The following is a 19,123-nucleotide window of genomic DNA, read 5'->3' on the forward strand; positions in this document are numbered from 1 at the left end:
GAGATGAAACTGAGACTGTGGATCCTCTGAAACAGTGAAGACATCTACAGTAGATTTTATAAGATCACACCAAATGAAGAGTCCAGATTGTTTCTACAGACCAACACCTTTGACTAAAGTTATGAAACATTATTTCACTATCTGACAGTCTCAAAAAGTTATATCTCAGTTTTATTTCTCATAACTGCAGCTCCCACAACAGTAGTTTACAAACTGACTTTATATCTTACAAAGCAACTATAGCTTAGAATTGCAGCTACTTATTAAAGTTGTAAAGTGCTAAATGATGTGATAAAAAAAAGTCACAACTGATTTTTTTTTCTTGCTCTGATGTGGAAATGGGTTTCCATATGTCTCTGCAATTAAATCTGACACAGAGACACAGAAGAATCAGGATAAAATCTGAATCCGGCATAGAGGGGTTCAGTAAATGTGGTGTTGAATGTGTGTAAGTGTGTGAGTGTGTGTGTGTCAGAGACGCTGTAGAAGGACAGAGTTCCAGCAGACAAACCCACATAAAAACATACCATACTACAGGATGAAGGGTGTGGAATGTTTGTCTTATTATTATTGTGCCAGACAGAGTAAATTGTATCACAACAGTAAAGATTCCAGGACTTTTTGTTGTATCCAAACCTAGAGTCACTCCGTTCTTTCCTGTTGATTCCTTTATATGCCACTGCTACGTGACCCAACCTCTCAATTCAACCTCCCAGTAACAGCGTCCAGTCAGACTCTCTTGACACAAAACCTGCTCAAGGCTCTCAAATCTCTCTGGATGATAAAGGTACGGCTGATGATTTTTCAAACATGTCGTTTTTTTGTTCCATTCAGACAGGATGAGTTTAGTATTTGCTGTGTTTGGATCCAGTGTGAGATCACAGGCATCTGAACACAAGAGACATTAGAACATCTATGACTTTATTAAATATGCACAGGTGAGTTTGTGTGTGTGTCACAGAGAGAGAGAGAGAGACAGAGAGAGGGGGGACTTACATTTTCTCAGTCCTGGTTTGTCCTGAAATGTCCTCCATGGTCCAAACTGAGACATAAATATAAACACAAACAAACAATGTTAAATGCAGTCTGATAAGTAATGACCAATGCAAATGGTTTTACTATTGTGTAAATAAGATATAGCAGTACCACAGCAGACAAAAATTCTGTATTTGAACCTGATAAACCACAAAAAAAAAAAAAAATTACTGTGAATTGTGATTTAAACATTCAATCCTCCTAGTATTAATGTCAGTGTAATATAATACCCCCGCTCAAAGGAAAAAATAAAACTGGATTATAATGTTTAGCTCCAACCCTAATCAAACACACCTGATAAAGCTAGTCAAGGTCTCCAGGTTTGCCAGAAAGTTACAGGCAGGGGAGTTTGACCAAGATTGGTCAAAAACTCTGCAGGAAAGTGGAACTCGAGGGCCAGAGTTCAGAACCCCTGAGCTACTGGTTCATCTCTTAAGCCCACAAGAGGGTTCAGTGAGTAAATATAAACCAAGCACCGCATCAAATGTATTGAAAGCAGTTAATTAGCATGACTGTTTAAAAGAAGTGCATAACATTCTTACAACCAATACAATTTCATAAACGGCATAAACAAGGGCAGTTTAGGGTGCAGGGCAGCAGAATAAAAAAAAAAACTGTTTTTATTCATTTATTTTTTAACTGTACACAGTGAGTTTTAACTGTACACAGACCTGGCACCCATGCATGAGTATGCAAAGAAGCCCATCTAGCCCTACTAGACATGATTCATAACTGCTCCACATACTTGAGTATCTGCAGTTTATAATTTGGATCCTCCAGTTTGTGGTTGAGCAGCTGGACTGCTGATTCTCCAGGGTGATTGTAGCTCAGATCCAGCTCTCTCAGGTGTGAGGGGTTTGAACTCAGAGCTGAAGACAAATAACCACAGCCTTCCTCTGTCACCATACAGCCAGACAACCTGCAGAGAGACAGTCTTTGTCATTTTTGGAGCTTGACAGCCATAGGTGATTAGGTACATAGGTACATTATATAGAAAAGAGCATCTTGAGCCTGATTTGGATGGTAATTGTTTCTTATGGGCACGTAAGCTATTTTCAACATCTACAGGGGTTAGACTGTGATTTTATTGCCATCTGAATCCAGAATGCCGATGTTTTTCTCCCACCACCCACATAAAAATCTCCAGCCGAATTACCTACTGTTTTTTGACAAACACCAAGGTCATGTGGTAATTTAACTGCTGTCTGAATCCACATCTCTGAGTTTACAAGAAGAAATTGATTCAAAATCCAATGTTTAAATCATTTTTGACCACTGCCAAACACTGTACAGTAACTGTTGCACTTTGTTGGAATTTGTGTGCATATTTAATATTGAAATGCTTGAAAGTATTTACAAGAACAATATTTCATAATTGCTCCAACCACAGTGAGTGGGAGCTGTTAAGAACAAAAAGAAGAAAGGGAAGAAAAGCATGAAAACATTTTAAATCATTATTATGGCAGCAACATGTATGCAATACCATTTTAAAATATGTATTATATATGCCCACAATTACATATAAACCAAGCAGCTTTATGTTTACGTAAATAAGAGGTTGCATTAACTTATTTCTGCTAATCTCCACATTTTTTATTGACATCCATCATTTTGAGAGATAAAATGCAAGACAGAAAACCATTTCAACTATAGCTATTTTCCTATTTTTAAACAGGAGATTTAAATAATCAAATAATAAATAGGATATTATTAAATATGAATTTATTCTTATTATTCCAAGCATATGACATTTTATTTACAAGTAGACAATTGTGCCCCTGATCATGTGAGAACTCACTTCTCCACTGTGAATAAATCTCCATCCAAATCCATCAGTTTTATAAACTGAGGTTCCATGTAAATTTGTTTTTACAGACTTACACATGAGAAACAATTACCATTCGAATAGGGCTTTGGACAAACATGTGAGCTGTTTCTTTATTAAGAGCAATTTATTGTAATCTGCTGAACGCTTTAACAGGAAAGTGGACAGAAACAAGAGGGTAGACATAGCATCCAGAATGAAAGGACATCATTAGAGACTTGACATGGACAAATATTGCTACACACCTCAGTATCTCCATCTGACAGTTCGGACTCTTCAGGCCATCAGAGAGCAGCTTCACTCCTGAATCCCGTAGGTCATTGTTATTCAGATCCAGCTCTCTCAGGACAGAGTTTGAGGATTGTAGAACTGATGACACTAATTCACAATCCTGAGCAGTCACATTGCAGTCAGAAAGACTATAAGACAAAATATATAATGAAAGAAGATTTGAGTACTGAACTGAAAGAATTAATTACTACAGTTAAAAGTAACTACAGTATCACTTTGGATTAACTGTAGAGAATTTTGTTTTCTTGTTGCTTTTTATTATTGTGAATGTTTGAAAATTAACAGACAAATAACTCACAGAGCTTTTCTGCAGTTGATCACAGCTGGTATCAGTCTCCTTCTACCCTCATCTGATGTGTTGTATTTCTTGAGGTCCAGCTCATCCAGTACCTCCTCTGACATCTGAAGCATGTAGGCGATTGTTGAGCAGTGAGCAGGAGAGAGTTTATTCGCTGAGTGTTTGTCTGATTTCAAAAACTCCTGAATCTCTTTGGACAGAGTCTGACCTTTAACTTCCAGCAGACAGAGGAACAGATTAATGGATCTTTCAGTGGAGAGTCCATGTCCATCTTTGATCTTCTCTTTAATGTACTGTGAGGTTCTCCTGATGCTCTTTGAGCTGTTCTCTGTGTGTGTCAGTAGATCCTGTAAGAGTCTCTGATTGGACTCTACTGAGACGCCCAGCAGGAACCGCAGGAACAGATCCAGCTGTCCATTCTCACTCTCAAGGGCTTTATCTACTGCTCCTTTATGCAGATTGTGAACTACATCCAAAAACCGCACTGTGTCAACATGTTTCAATACATAATAATAAAACAGATAGAAAGCAGCGAGAAACTCCTGAACGCTAAGATGAATGAAGCTGTAGACTTTCCTCTGATGAATCACTGATTCCTCCTTAAAGATCTCAGTGCAAATCCCAGAATGCACTGAGGCGTCAGTGACATCTATGCCGCTCTCAATCAGGTCCTCCTTGTAGAACATCACATTGCCCTTCATCAGCTGCTTGAAAGCCACTTCAGCAAGTTTCACAATCACTTCCCTGTTGCACTGCGGGAGATTCTCTGGATCTCTCTCTTCATACTTCTGGTTCCTCATGTTAATCTGAATCAGCAGGAAGTGGATGTACATTTCAGTCAGAGTTTGAGGGATTTCTGCACTCAGATCTTCTTCCAGGAGCTTCTGAAGCACAGTGGATGAGATCCAGCAGAAGACGGGGATGTGGCACATGATGTGGAGGCTTCTTGCTCTTCTGATGTGTGAGATGATTCTGCTGGCTTGATGCTCATCACTGATTCTCTTCCTGAAATATTCCTCCTTCTGAGTCTCACTGAATCCCTGAATTTCTGTCAGACGGTGGATGTATTTGGAGGGGATCTGATTGGCTGCTGCTGGTCTGGAGGTGATCCAGATGAGAGCAGAGGGAAGCAGCTCTCTTTTCATGAAGTTTGACATCAACACACTCACTGATGAAGTCTCAGTCACTTTAGAAACTTTCTGAGCATCTGAAAACATCATTGTGATTCTGCTTTCATCCAGACCATCAAAGATGAACACAACTTTACACTCCTCATAAATCTTTGAGTCCACATCTTGAAGTTCAGGATGAAAGTCCAGCAGAAGTCTGTGAAGACTGTACTGATGATCTCGGATCAAGTTCAGCTCTCGAAATGGAAGCACAAACATGAAATCTACATCCTTATTGGCTTTTCCCTCAGCCCAGTCCAGAATGAACTTCTGCACAGTGACGGTTTTTCCGATTCCAGCGATGCCTTTAGTAAGAACAGTCTTGATTTGGTTTTTCTCCTCACATCCTGCTTCAGGTAAGGCTTTAAAGATGTCATTGCAGTCAATTGGAGTGTCTTTTGAGTGTTTTGTTCTGGCTGATTTCTCCATCTGTAAAACCTCATGTTCTTCATTCATTCCTTCTCTCTCTCCCTCTATGATGTACAGCTGTATATTGATTCTGTTCAGGAAGGTTTTATTCCCCTGTAGTTTGTTTCCCTCAAATAATCTCTCATACTTGTTCTTCATTCTGGTTTTGTGCTGGTCTTTGACTCTCTGCAAGACTCCAGTCTCCAGTGTTTGTGTCTTTAGGACTACTTCAGTTTTTTCCTCCATGATGTGGGTCTGATAGTGGGATGTAGAGGATGGCACAGATATGATCGGCTCATGTATTTGTCCCCTACTAAAATGAAAAAGAGCAGAAACTGTAGCCATTAGAATGACCATTAACCCTTTTAAATAGTCTTTGTCGGCGCCAACACATCAAATCAAACTTGTATTCATGTTACTTACCACAACTCCTCAACTGTTTGCACTATCAAAATCATTAGGAGTTATGGTTATGGAGTTTTGGATTGCATAAAATAATAACAGAATTGAACAAAAACATGGCGAAGGAGGAGTACACAGCACAAGAGGTGATTGGGATGATCTTTGATGAGACTTGGGAGGAGGCTAAGCGAGACTTTTTGCATGTGGTGTGTGCATCTGTATAATGTATGCTTGTGTACAGGGACGGGCAGTATTTCAGATACATGTATTTAAAATCCGTATTTGAAATACAAAGTACTATTTCGTATTTTAAAGCCTTTTGGCCAAAATCCAATGTAATTTGTATTTAAACACATTTAAGATCCATAAAATACTTTGTGACAGTCAACCTCTTTATCAGGGTACTGATTTAATTCAGACACGCCCCCTCCCCCTAACCCCAACATTAATCACGTGAGCTGCAGCTGTACAACTCTATTCAGCATTGGGTGAGCAACTTTTCTGGAATAAGATAAGGTGAGGGTGTTATGGTCAATTGTACATGTTGATTAATGTTAAAATAGTGCATCATTCAGATTTGCCTTCAGTTAACATGAAAGAATAAAAGTGCACTGACAAGTGGAAAAATAGCATTTGCCAATCAGTTTTAATAGTTAATTGGTTGTTGTTGAATTTTATCAACTAGCTTGTCAAATGTGTTTAAAGCATTGCTCCATGTTAGAACTAGGTGATATGACAATACATATCGTGGCGATGATATAAAGTGTTAATTAACTGAACGATTAGATAGATAGATAGGCCTGTCGGGGTAAGCAAAAATATCTGTGCAGCTTTTAGTGAGCAGGAATAATTGGAATGTTGGAGTGAAAAAGGAAGCATGGATGAATGAGTAATAGAATGTGATGTGGTTTGTGCAATTGCACTTATTATAAGTGTATGTGTGTTTTATGTGTCCTCTACTTCTATGGCTCTCAATAGATTCAGTGGTTGGAGTTGGGTTAATACTCCTTGACGAGTTCTGTTGCTACTTTCTGATTAAGTTTCTGGCTACATTTAAAATCAAAACATACTGATCATTTAATAAAAATGTTAAATGCTAAAATGTTTGTTTTCAACTTTCAAATAGGTGTCCACTAATTGATAAATAAATATTTGTTTGCTGAATATTGTACCCTACTTGAAGTAGCTGTTTAGTAGGATCATGATTTTTACATACCATTGCATGAATGATTGCCTGACACATTATATATTATTACATTTATGTATAATGATTAATGATAAATTAGTTAGAAACGAGTTGCTATGAATACAGGTGCCATCGTTTGTCTTCTTATGAATGACTTGTTTGTCATTGAGTCAGTGTTGCTGATGTTAAACATTAAACTGTTGGTTACTTTAAAACTAACCTTCTTCTGGGAGATCACAGGGATATGTGAATACTTGATCTGTTAGCTCTTCAGTTCACCACACTCATTTTCTAAAGGGTTCAGGTCAGGGAACTGGAATGGCCATAGCAGAAGCTTGGTTTTGTGCCCAGTGACCCATTTTTGTGTTGTTTTTGAGGTTTGTGTTTGGACCTCATATTCATTTATCAGACATGACTGGAACTTCAAATGGGACTGGCTTCTATGGTCAGATGAAACAAAAAAATTAGCTTTTTAGCAGCAAACACTCAAGATGGGTTTGGTGAAAACAGGGATAAAAAGTACCCCATGTGTACAATGAAATATACTGCTGTATTTTTGATGTTGTGGGCCTATATTTCTGCCGGAGGTCCTGGACATCTTGTTTAGATACATGGCATCTTTGATTCTATCAAATACCAACAGATAAAAAATCAGAAAGTGACTGACTCTGTTAGAAATCTTATAAATGGACCATGTTTGGATCATCCAACCATACAATAACCCAAACACAAACCCCAAAAACAACACAAAAATGGGTCACTGGGCACAAAACCAAGCTTCTGCTATAGCCATTCCAGTTCCCTGACCTGCACCCTATAGAAAATGAGTGTGGTGAACTGAAGAGCAGCACCACCAACATGGAGCTGGGAATCTAAAGGGTCTGAAGTGATTCTGGATGAAGGAATGGTCTCTGATCTCTTGTCAGGTGTTCTCTAACCTCATCAAGCATTATAGGAGAAAATTTAGAGCTGTTAAACTGGCAAATGGAGGTTTAAAAAAGAATTCAATAAAAAGGTGTCATTAATTGTGGCCAATGTGTATTAGAGAAAAACATTTTATTAATAAAGATATTTCCCCCCATTTTAAATTCTTATTATCCAATGAAAGTTAGATTTTTGTGAATTTTTTAAATAACAGATCAAAAGGATTAACAATGCAGATTAATTTTCACAGCCTTCTTTGATCATATTTACCAAGGGTGCCCTTATTTTTGGGCATGACTGTATATATATTAAGGGTATATGAAGAAATTTCAAAGCATAGTTCTTTACAGAAGCATATTAAAAGATGGTTAAGCACCAAAAAGGGTTCTGGTATGTTGAAAGCCAAATAACCCTAGTCTGGAATGAATTATTTTTCTTAACAATTAGGGTATTAGAGCTAAAGTTCAGTGCAATACAAGTTAAACTCAATACAGCACAATTGCAGATCCGTTAATGATTCTCTTTAAAAATCTTTAGTTGTAATACTCTGGTACATTTATATAACCTTTTCTTACTGTTTATTGAGCTTTTAATGTTTGCTTCAGTAGTGTATAAATGCAGAAATTGGAAATTTGGATATGTGAAATAATGTAGTAGCCCCAACATTTGTGATCATTTACATGTGATTTTACAATGCAATTTCACCCGTGTTTAGTACTTTTTAATATTAATGTGGTCATTTGGATGCCATATTCAGCTTTTATTTTGTACTAGGGTAAATAGCCCTAATGTGGGACATTTTTTGCATTTCAGACTTTTGTAAAATATTGCGATGTGTAGCCATAACATTAAATTACACACAATACCATTTGTGACCCTGGACCACAAAACCAGTCATAAGGTTAAAAAAAAAATAATAAGAAGAACAATCCTCTGCGCCATGAAGCGGTTTTCTATTATCTATCATTTCACTCAGTAACGCCGCTCCCTATATGAAGAGTAAGCAGTTTGTGTAGGGCACCAACTCCCAGGGGGGCACCATTCCAGTTGCTCAAAAAAAAGAAAACCCTTTAGTTTTGTATTAAAATTAACATATGCATAAATAAAAATACAAATCTAAACATGAGCACACATACATATTATATATATATATATATATATATATATATATATATATATATATATATATATATATATATATATATATATATATATATACACAATTATAAAAAAAGGAATTTTATGATGAACGCAGGCAATATAAGCACATGTGATGCGCCATTCCTGCATCTGCGCCCACCTCATGTTTGTTGCTGAATATAAATGATCATCATAATTAATGGACAACTAGGCTATATAAGAGAAAAGACATCAGCACAGAGAAAAGAAAAAGCCTGAGATGAAGCCCATGCATCACTTTCAGGTAGCTACTTTCATAATCCTGTGAAACTTTTTTGACTGTTGACCTTAGTAATGTGTTTTAATGTCTGTAATAATTTCACCAACGCATCTAACTTAATATTCTAGTTTCCATGACTTAAAATGTATTATATAAAACAACGAGGCGATTGGTTAATTAATAATAATCATATAGTTTCATTGAAAAACACTGTTAAAATACATAATGTAATACAAAATAAACAATTTACATTATTACAAATGCCTGCAAAGTTCACCAAAGGCCTGATAATTGCTGTTGGTACACTTACATGACGATCAAATCCTTGTTTAATATTGACCAAACATTTAATTCAAATGTCCACTTAATTTTTTAATTTTTGGCCACCTTTTTGCTATAGAAATTATTTCTTCAATAAAAATGTGGACATCACAACCCTTACCAAAATTTACCATGGTTTTATCATAGGAAAACTGCTTAATTTTATTTTGTGTGATTTCTGAATGCTTGAGACTATCAAATCAATCAGACAACTGTATTAATAAAAAATAGCCATAGTTAACGGTCTAGAGCAACAATTGTAATTAATAAATAATATAAGTTAATTAAAATGTATTTATTCTTATATTTAAAGTTTTTTTGACCCTTTAAAGTTTTTTTTTTTTTTTTTTTTTTTTTTTTTCTCGAAGGGGGTCTCGCCCAGGGTGTAATTCAATGTAGAAATGCCCCTGAATATACTCCAGTGACTTAAGACTGGTTTTGTGCTCCAGTGTCACATTTTAAAAACCCCAGGATGTGTCCTAATCAAATCAAAAGAGAAAATACAGATAACATTTTCTTTAAAGAAATTATAGACATACAGGTGCTTCTCAATAAATTAGAATGTCACGAAAAAGTTCATTTATTTCAGTAATTCAACTCAAATTGTGAAACTTGTGTATTAAATAAATTCAATGCACACAGGCTGAAGTGGTTTTAGTCTTTGGTTCTTTTAATTGTGATGATTTTGACTCACATTTAACAAAACCCCAATCTCAACAAATTAGAATATGGTGACATGCCAATCAACTAATCAACTCAAAACACCTGCAAAGGTTTCCTGAGCCTTCAAAATGGTCTCTCAGTTTGGTTCACTAGGCTACACAATCATGGGGAAGACTGCTGATCTGAGAGTTGTCCAGAAGACAATCATTGACACCCTTCACAAGGAAACATTCATTGCCAAAGAAGCTGGCTGTTCACAGAGTGCTGTATCCAAGCATGTTAACAGAAAGTTGAGTGGAAGGAAAAAAGTGTGGAAAGAAAAAGATGCACAACCAACGAGAGAACCACAGCATTGTGAGGATTGTCAAGCAAAATCGATTCAAGAATTTGAGTGAACTTCACAAGGAATCGATTGAGGCTGGTGTCAAGGAATCAAGAACCACCACACACAGACGTGTCAAGGAATTTGGCTACAGTTGTCGTATTCCTCTTGTTAAGCCACCCCTGAGGCGTCTTACCTGGGCTAAGGAGAAGAAGAACTGGACTGTTGCCCAGTGGTCCAAAGTCCTCTTTTCAGATGAGAGCAAGTTTTGTATTTCATTTGAAAACCAAGGTCCTAGAGTCTGGAGGAAGGGTGGAGAAGCTCATAGCCCAAGTTGCTTGAAGTCCAGTGTTAAGTTTCCACAGTCTGTGATGATTTGGGGTGCAATGTCATCTGCTGGTGTTGGTCCATTGTGTTTTTTGAAAACCAAAGTCAACTGCACCCGTTTATCAAGAAATTTTGGAGCACTTCATGCTTTCCTTCTGCTGACCCAGCTTTTGAAGATGCTGATTTCATTTCCAGCAAGGATTTGGCACCTGCCCACACTGTCAAAAGCACCAAATGTTGGTTAAATGACATGGTGTTGGTGTGCTTGACTGGCCAGCAAACTCACCAGACCTAAACCCCAGAGAGAATCTATGGGGTATTGTCAAGAGGAAAATGAGAAACAAGAGACCAAAAAATGCAGATGAGCAGAAGGCCACTGTTAAAGAAACCTGGGCTTCCATACCACCTCAGCAGTGCCACAAACTGATCTCCTCCATGCCACGCCGAATTGATGCAGTAATAACAGCAAACGAAACCCCTACCAAGTATAGAGTACATGTACAGTAAATGAACATGCTTTCCAGAAGGCCAACAATTCACTAAAAATGTTTTTTTATTGGTCTTATGAAATATTCTAATTTGTTGAGATGGTGAATTGGTGGGTAAAGCCTAAATCATCACAATTAAAAGAACCAAAGACTTAAACTACTTCAGTCTGTGTGCATTGAATTTATTTAATACATGAGTTTCAAAATTTGAGTTGAATTACTGAAATAAATTAACTTTTTCACAACATTCTAATTTATTGAGAAGCACCTGTATTAGTGCTCTTAGTGCAAATCGAAAATCTGCAGCTTCCGAATGTGGGACAGTTGTGTTCCTAATGTGGGACACTGAAAAGTATATGATAAAAGGCCAAAATCATATTGGTTCATGTGGAATAGTAAAATGCTTTTGGTTATGTATGGTTGAAACATGGATAACTGAACATCATCAGACAAATAATACAATACGATGCACTGATGTATTTATCATAAAGACAAAGCAACTATTATCATTGGCCTATGTTGTTATGTAGATAGAAGTTAAAGGGGTCATATGATGCGATTTCAAGTTTTCCTTTCTCTTTGGAGTGTTACAAGCTCTTGGTGCATAAAGAAGATTTGTATAGTTCCAAAGACTAAAGTCTCAATTCAAATATATATTCTTTATAAAGTTAAGAATCAACCACTCCTACCTAAACTGGCTCGTTCTAACACACCCCACCATGTCTTGGTCACGATGTGGGAAGATTTTCATAACACCAACCAAATGTTCAGGAAAGTAGGCGTTTATTCTTTCTGTTACCACAGGCTCCATGTCGTGGAGAAGCTGTGTGTTCGTTGTGAAAGCGAAACTACTTTGTTTGGCCTTCCAAACGAGGACACAACTAGAAATCAGTGGTTAAATTGTATTTACAACACTGTTACAGAACAGAACAGTTCAACCCAAATATTCAGATGTGTGCAATGCATGGATGAGGACTGTCTCCTGTGAGAGTAGCCTACAATGCCGGTGTTTGTTTTTATAAAGTGGAGTTCCAACTTTGCAAGGACAGTCTGGCACTTCCAGGGTTGCCAACTCTCACGCATCTGGCCAGACACTCACGCTTTCAGCATCAATCTCATGCTCTCACGCACACGCAAGAAATGTCACGCCAAAATCTATTTTTCTCCCCTCTCAATCCGTTAATTTTCTGTTGATGACTAGACCACAGCGTATTAATGACAGGAGAGGAGTTTAAGGCCCACAGCTGTTACATCTCCCTACAACGTTCTCACTGCAGTATCCTCTGATCGTTGATTGGCTGAAAACCTTGCACCTGATACGACCAGTTGCGTGTGAGAAGTTCAGAGAGAGTTCGGAGTCGGAACGTGTGAAAGTTTGTAAGACAATGAAGGTAAGCGAATAATAAAATGGTGAGCCTTGTCACTACAGACGTAGCCTTGCCTAATCAGTCTGTGTGCCAAGTTACAGACTTCAACTATAGTTGCAAATGTTGTCTGACGTGCGTTATGATGTGGGCTAGCTAAATTGCTCAATAAAAATAGTCTCATTTAGGGTCCGAAATTAACACCCGTCAAGCGCCAAATGCGGGTAGATTTTCCGTTTGGTGAGTAAATCTCAACAGGCTATCCTCCACACTAGTGGGTTAATGTTCATACCAAAATATGAAACTTTCAGCGCGCACGAGCAGAGAGAGAGAGAGAGAGCGCCCCGGCCGCGCATGCGCACTCAATATTCAGAGCGGCCAAAGCATCAAGCTTCCCCGTCTTTGACAAAGCGGCCAGAGCTTCTTTGCAGGTCAAGTCGGCGACTGTGTGTATGTACAGTTAACGCTCTATTTGTTGACGGCACTGAGGAAAAAAGGATATGTGAAGCTCTTGCCACTGGAAGAAGCGGTTGCCGCCCATTTGTGGCCGCGCACCCATCAAAGCCGCGCAGAACGTCTTCAGCACTCGCGGATCGTGCACACTCCGGCGCTGTCCAGGATGCTTCTGCTTTACACATCATGGCCGTTATTTTCTCGAGAAAAGGAGTTTTCTCATAGCGTTTGCAACGCAATACTCGTTCCCTTATCTCTCAGGAAACCGAGGTTACGAAAGTAACCGAGTACCTTCCGAGTCAGGTAACAAAACTGACCAAAAAAAAATAATAATAAATTTCACCCCAATGATAGTAATATTTCATACATTTCTCTCATTTTGATCAATATATAGATTTTTTTTTTATTATACATTTCAAATTTTACTCTGGACAATTTTTCATGTTTGTATTCAACATAATAGGCCTACCTTATTATCTCAATTAAATGTACTGAAATTAATGTGACAAAAAAAAAGGCTGTTTATTATTTTGACTCACGCAAAAAAATTAATTTCTGACCTAATTACGTTTTGTTAGATGAGCTGGCTGAAATATTTCAAAAGAAAGATGGAGATGATGGAGAGAAGAATCAAGAAGAGCTTCAGCAGGTAAGCTAGTCACATAATTAATAATGTTCAGTTGTTTGTTAGCAAAAAATGTTACACTAGGCTACCTATTCATTAAAAGATGGACAGTGGCTACGTTCACACTGCAGGGCTTAATGCTCAATTCCGATTTTTTGAAAAAATTCGATTTTTTTGCAAGGCCGTTCACATTTTCAAATTAAATGCGACCTTTTGTGATCTCCTGTGTGAACGTGAAATGACCCAGAAGTGACCCGCCCGCCGGCCCTATGCGCCCCCGCAGAAGATTACTCAACGGCCAACGACGTCACTCGTTTGTTTGCGGAAGTAGCTAACGTTAAACATGGATGTCAACAACAGTGTAGGCAACAGCGGAGCTCTTTTTGCAATATTAAAGTTATTTTCCCAACGGAGCCAGCACAATTACAATCTTCTCGTTTTAAGAAGAAAATTAAAAAGAAGGAGGAGAGCAAGGTGTTTTGGCCATGGCGTTTTTGTGGAGCAGTGTTAGCAACGTCGGTACAGAGAAACGTGTGTGGGTGCAGAGTCGCAGCCAGGAGTGTTGGGATACTGATGTGAGTGGCTTCTATCTTCTCGTTCCCGCCTACTTCAACGCAGAATTATGACGTTTGTAGCGTATCAATGACGTACGGGTCGGATACATGTGGCCTGGCCGTTCAGACGGAGGTCGCATTTCAAAAGATCGCCAAGTGGCCTGGGTCACATTTGAAAAGATCGGATCTGTGTCGTTCAGACTGTCATGAAAAGATCAGATACAGGTCGCATAGAGGCAAAAAAATCGGAATTGGGTCGTTTCAGCCTGCAGTGTGAACGTAGCCAGTGTGCCCTCCACCTGATACCTCACCATAACTCAAAATATGAACCTTTTTTTTATATTTCTTATTGTTCTGATGTTGTTGTTTTACATGTTATTTAATCACCTTTATTTTGTTCACCTTTATCTTTATTTTTTATAGTGCAATCAGTAAATTAATTGTACATTTTGAAAAAGCGTTAACCGTTATACTCAGGTTTTTTGTGCATAAATCAGGGTTTATACTAAGTAAACAAGGACTGACATTGATTTTCAAAATTAGGGTTACCAAACATTTTCTCCGCGCACACGCGCAAACTGACATTTTTACAGAGTCTCACTCCAGCCAAAGTCCCAAAGTTGGCAACCCTGCACTTCTGACTCACAGTCTCTAAGTATGTTTTTTATATCTAAATAATTTGCCAATGATTCAAACGTGAGTTTTGAGTAGTGTAAAGTAGGCTTGTTGTTTGCGGTTTCTCCAATCACAAATGCAGAAATGGTTTTATATTTACACGCGCTACCCAACGCATAAAAAGACAATATAAGGCTATGTTCAAACTTGGCCCTCGGCTGCTATTTCTAACCAAAACGCCTCGTTTGTAATGGGTTTTATTGGTTTTGTCTCGTCTAGTGATGTTCGGATCAAGAACGAATCTTTCTATTTAACCGGATCTTCTTATTGAACCGGTCAAACCAGTATACCAAATCGAACAGAATCGTTTGAAACGGTTCGCGTCTACAGTACGCACTAATCCACAAATAACTTAAGTTATTTGGTTTATAAACGTGCCTTACACTACCTCTGATGCGAGATAAACCAATATCCCGAGTGATTCAGTTACTCCTAACAGTACATTGACTGAACTGCTAAAAGAGAACCGATGGTGGGATGTGCACGAGCAGAGCAGCTGGACAGAGTTTTTTTTTTAAGAAATTGGATGAAAATATACAATCACCTTCAGGAGAACATTAACAAATAAAAGAAGATAGAAGTCAGAAAAAAAGAAGAGAAGAAATAAAACACAATAAGGGGGTATGTAGCTTACAATAAAGGGAAAATATAATAATAACAATAAAAATAAAAGAGCAATGAAAAGCAATGAGAAAAGCTATCTAAGCTTAATTAGAGTCAATAGAAATACATTTTTCATATAAATCCAAAAACCTGACTCATTTTTTATTGTTAGTCAAACAAAAAGATGTGAGCAGTGAGTCAACCTCAGTCAGAAAATGTGAAAAAGTTGGAATTGAGCCCATAAATTTTTGCTTATGGATGAAAAATTTGCCAAACAAAATAAAAAAGTTGAATATATACTCTTTAGATTTGTTGGCAGAGTCAGAGTAATAACAAATAATATCTTTCAAGCTAAAAGATTGTGCAAAGATAGGGGGTTTGTTTAAATGGGAATACAAGTCAAGCCAAAATTTCTGAACAAACTCACAAGAATAGAATAAATGTATTAAGGTTTCCTCTTCATTGCCACAAAATGTGCAGGTACTAGGAATATCAACATATTTGGAAACAGTTGAGTTAACAGGATACATTTTATGCAGTATTTTAAATTGGACTTCTTTTGTCTTATTAGGAAGATATTTATGAGGCAACAACCACGCTCTTCTCCAAACTATATTATTAATTAAGGCAGCCCAATGGGATCTACCTCGAGGAACAATGCGGTCTCTCTTCTGAAATATCTGGCAAACATGTTTATTATTACATTTCTTGTCATAAATGCCAATGCCGCCCAGCAACAAAGCCGACTCCTTTATATCTTTGTGGGTGTATAATATATGGCCCTTAACCAGATGCATTAAACCTGAGGGAATAGCTCTAAGAACATTATTATATTCTTTGAAAGGAATAGGAAAGTTATGGACAGTCATGAAGCGTTCACACGACAAGATATTGCCAAAATCGTCAAATAAAGAAAAAAATATAAATTAAATCTCTATTAAACCAATTAGTGAAAAAAAGAGATTTGTTCCTAACAGTTATATCCATATTATTCCACAAGAGAGTTTTATGTGGTCAGAAGTTGTGAACGTAAAAAAACTTCCATGCAAGAAGAGCCTGTTGATGAAAATTAGCTAATTTAACCGGGAGTTTATTATGCATCTAATTACATTTTAAGATAAAGGGGAGGCCTCCAATTTTACTGAATATATAATTAGGAATAAAGAACCATAAAGAATTTGGATTTATTAAACATCTTCCAGTTTATTTTAAATGTGTAAATGGTGTTATGAAAGTTTAAAGCTTCAAGTCCCCCATCACTTCTACAACTTGATATCACTGCTTTTTTAAGTTTATGAGACCTGTTTTTCCATATAAAGTCGAAGAGAAGTTTATTAACACCTTTAATAGTACAGTCATTGACATATAAAGAAAGTGAAGGATAGACGAAGCGAGAAAGACCTTCCGCTTTAGAGAGGAGAACCCTACCATAAAGAGAGAGGTCACTTTGTAGCCAAAGATTAAAAATTTTTTGAGTCTTCTTTAATCTACTAGAAAAATTATGTTGTTGTCTGGCTATTAAATTTTTACATAAATAAATAAATAAATAATTTTTTCCTTAACTGGAATACCCTGAATTAATACGTCATCACATTTATGCAGTGACAAAATTATCTCACATTTGGACAAATTTAGCTTTAACCCAGAAGCACACGAGAAATGTTTAATTATCAGAATGGCTATAGAAAATTGATTTTATCTTTGAAAAAAGAGTGCTGTCATCAGCTAGCTGAGAGATTTTAACTTCCCTATCAAAGATGGAAATACCTTTAAAGTTCACATTGTGCAAAATACACAATTATAAAAACAAAGTAACCAAAAAAAATAAAAAAGTAGTAATTGGGCAACCCTGTCTGATGACACGTCTTATAGAAAATCTTTGTGAGGTGAACATATTAACTATAACAGAGCTGGTAATTCCTTGATAAAACATTTCAATTATATTAACAAACAAAGACCCAAAACCAAACAATTAGAGAGATTGCAGAAGAAATTCATGCTTAATGGTGTCAAAGGCCTTATAAAAGTCTAAGAAAAGTATAATAGCTTTAGATTTCACAAAGTCAGCAAAATCCAATAAATCTAAAACAAGTCTTAAGTTATTACTCATGTGCCTGCCTTTAACAAAACCTGACTGTGTTTCTGCAATAATATGACTAAGCTTAAATTTTAATCTATTTGCGTATACCAAGGCCAAGATCTTATAATCAACTGTAAGAAGTGTAATTGGTCTCCAATTATCAATTAAGAGAGAATCTTTCTCAGGCTTTGGGATAAGGGAAATAATACCCTGTTTCATTGATGAAGTCATTTCTCTCTGAGCAATGCATTCACTATACATGAGAAGCAAAGGGGACTGTATTAAATCCCAGAAATGAATGTAAAATTCAACGGAAAATCCATCAACCCCAGGGGATTTATTTTTTTTCATAGAAAATAGAGCCGATTTAATTTCCTCTATTGTCAAAGTGGCCTCACAAATATCTTTAAAATCATTATCAATGACAGGAATATGATTCCTAATTGTTTCCAAAAAATTCTCACAATTATCCATATTAAATTCAGAAGTGTAAAGGTCATTATAAAAGGTAGTAACAAAAGTAGAAATCAATTTTGGATCTGTGCACCTGACACCATTAATATTGAGAGCTTTTAAATCTTTACTTCTTCTAATAGAACTGACAATAAAGCAGACTTGACTTGACTTGATAAACACATTTCATTACACCAAATACACAAAGTAATGTTCTTTTTTAGCAACATCATATGACCCCTTTAAATGCACAGTCAGAATTTCTTGATTGTTCTCTAGTTAATTTTAGTTAACAACAAACACATACAACAACAAACAGGCATAGCCTAGGCCTTTTTGAAGGAAAAATATAAAATCTTGCAACACCTAAACCTACCCCTCACACAAAACTTTCTGCTATACTTTAAAAACATTTGTGACTTTTAAAACACTTCATTCTGTATGATTTATAAGCTTGTTTCCTCATGTGGGTCATGGGGACCAAAAAATGTCCCCACAAGGTCAAAATGTACTGGTATTACTATACTTGTGGGAACATCTGGTCCTCATATATAACATAGAGGATACCAGGTACTGTACACACACACACACACACACACACACACACACACACACACACACACACAAGAACCACAAAGAGCCTTCAAACCATCCCGCAAGAAAGAAAAAAAATTCCCATAACCTTAAACATCTGCAGTAACAGCATTCTAATATTGAATAATATATATAACATATATAATAACCATGTTTGTCCCACAAACCATACCACACATTTTTGACCGACTGAAGTACTGTCCCACTTTTCAAAACCACATTTTCTAAAGTGGGACACTAGGAAATTTGATAAAAAATATAAAATATATAGTTTATACATTAAAAGTTATACTATATTTTGAAAAAAGTTAAACAAATATTTTATAAGCACATTAGACCAACAAGTAAACAGGACTGTCTTGTTTAAAATTAATTTATTCTTCTTAATATCATATTTGTCCAAACTCTATGTCACTGACCTTTAGGTGGTCTTTACACAATGTGCTTCCTGTCCGATGATTGCTCTGACCTCAAATATGACTGGACATCTGAGAGTTCATGTGATTTTGATGACATTATACCACAGCTTTGGCTAACCCATAGTTTCACTGGCGTTCGTGTAATAATAGAGGACCTACAAAAACTAGACCAGGGGTGCCGAACTCCGGTCCTGGAGAGCCGCAGCCCTGCAGAGTTCAGCTCCAACCCCAATTAAAACTCACCT

At 36.9% G+C, this 19,123-nt stretch overlaps 1 pseudogene; it reads right to left on the reverse strand.

Annotated features, from left to right (window-relative positions):
• Positions 1–330: 330 nt before the first annotated feature.
• On the reverse strand, positions 331–5,372 carry LOC122134799 (annotated as a pseudogene).
• Between the last annotated feature and the right edge of the window lie 13,751 nt (positions 5,373–19,123).

The sequence above is a fragment of the Cyprinus carpio genome, chromosome A21 (genome assembly GCF_018340385.1).
Source record: "Cyprinus carpio isolate SPL01 chromosome A21, ASM1834038v1, whole genome shotgun sequence".
Lineage (NCBI taxonomy): Eukaryota > Metazoa > Chordata > Actinopteri > Cypriniformes > Cyprinidae > Cyprinus > Cyprinus carpio.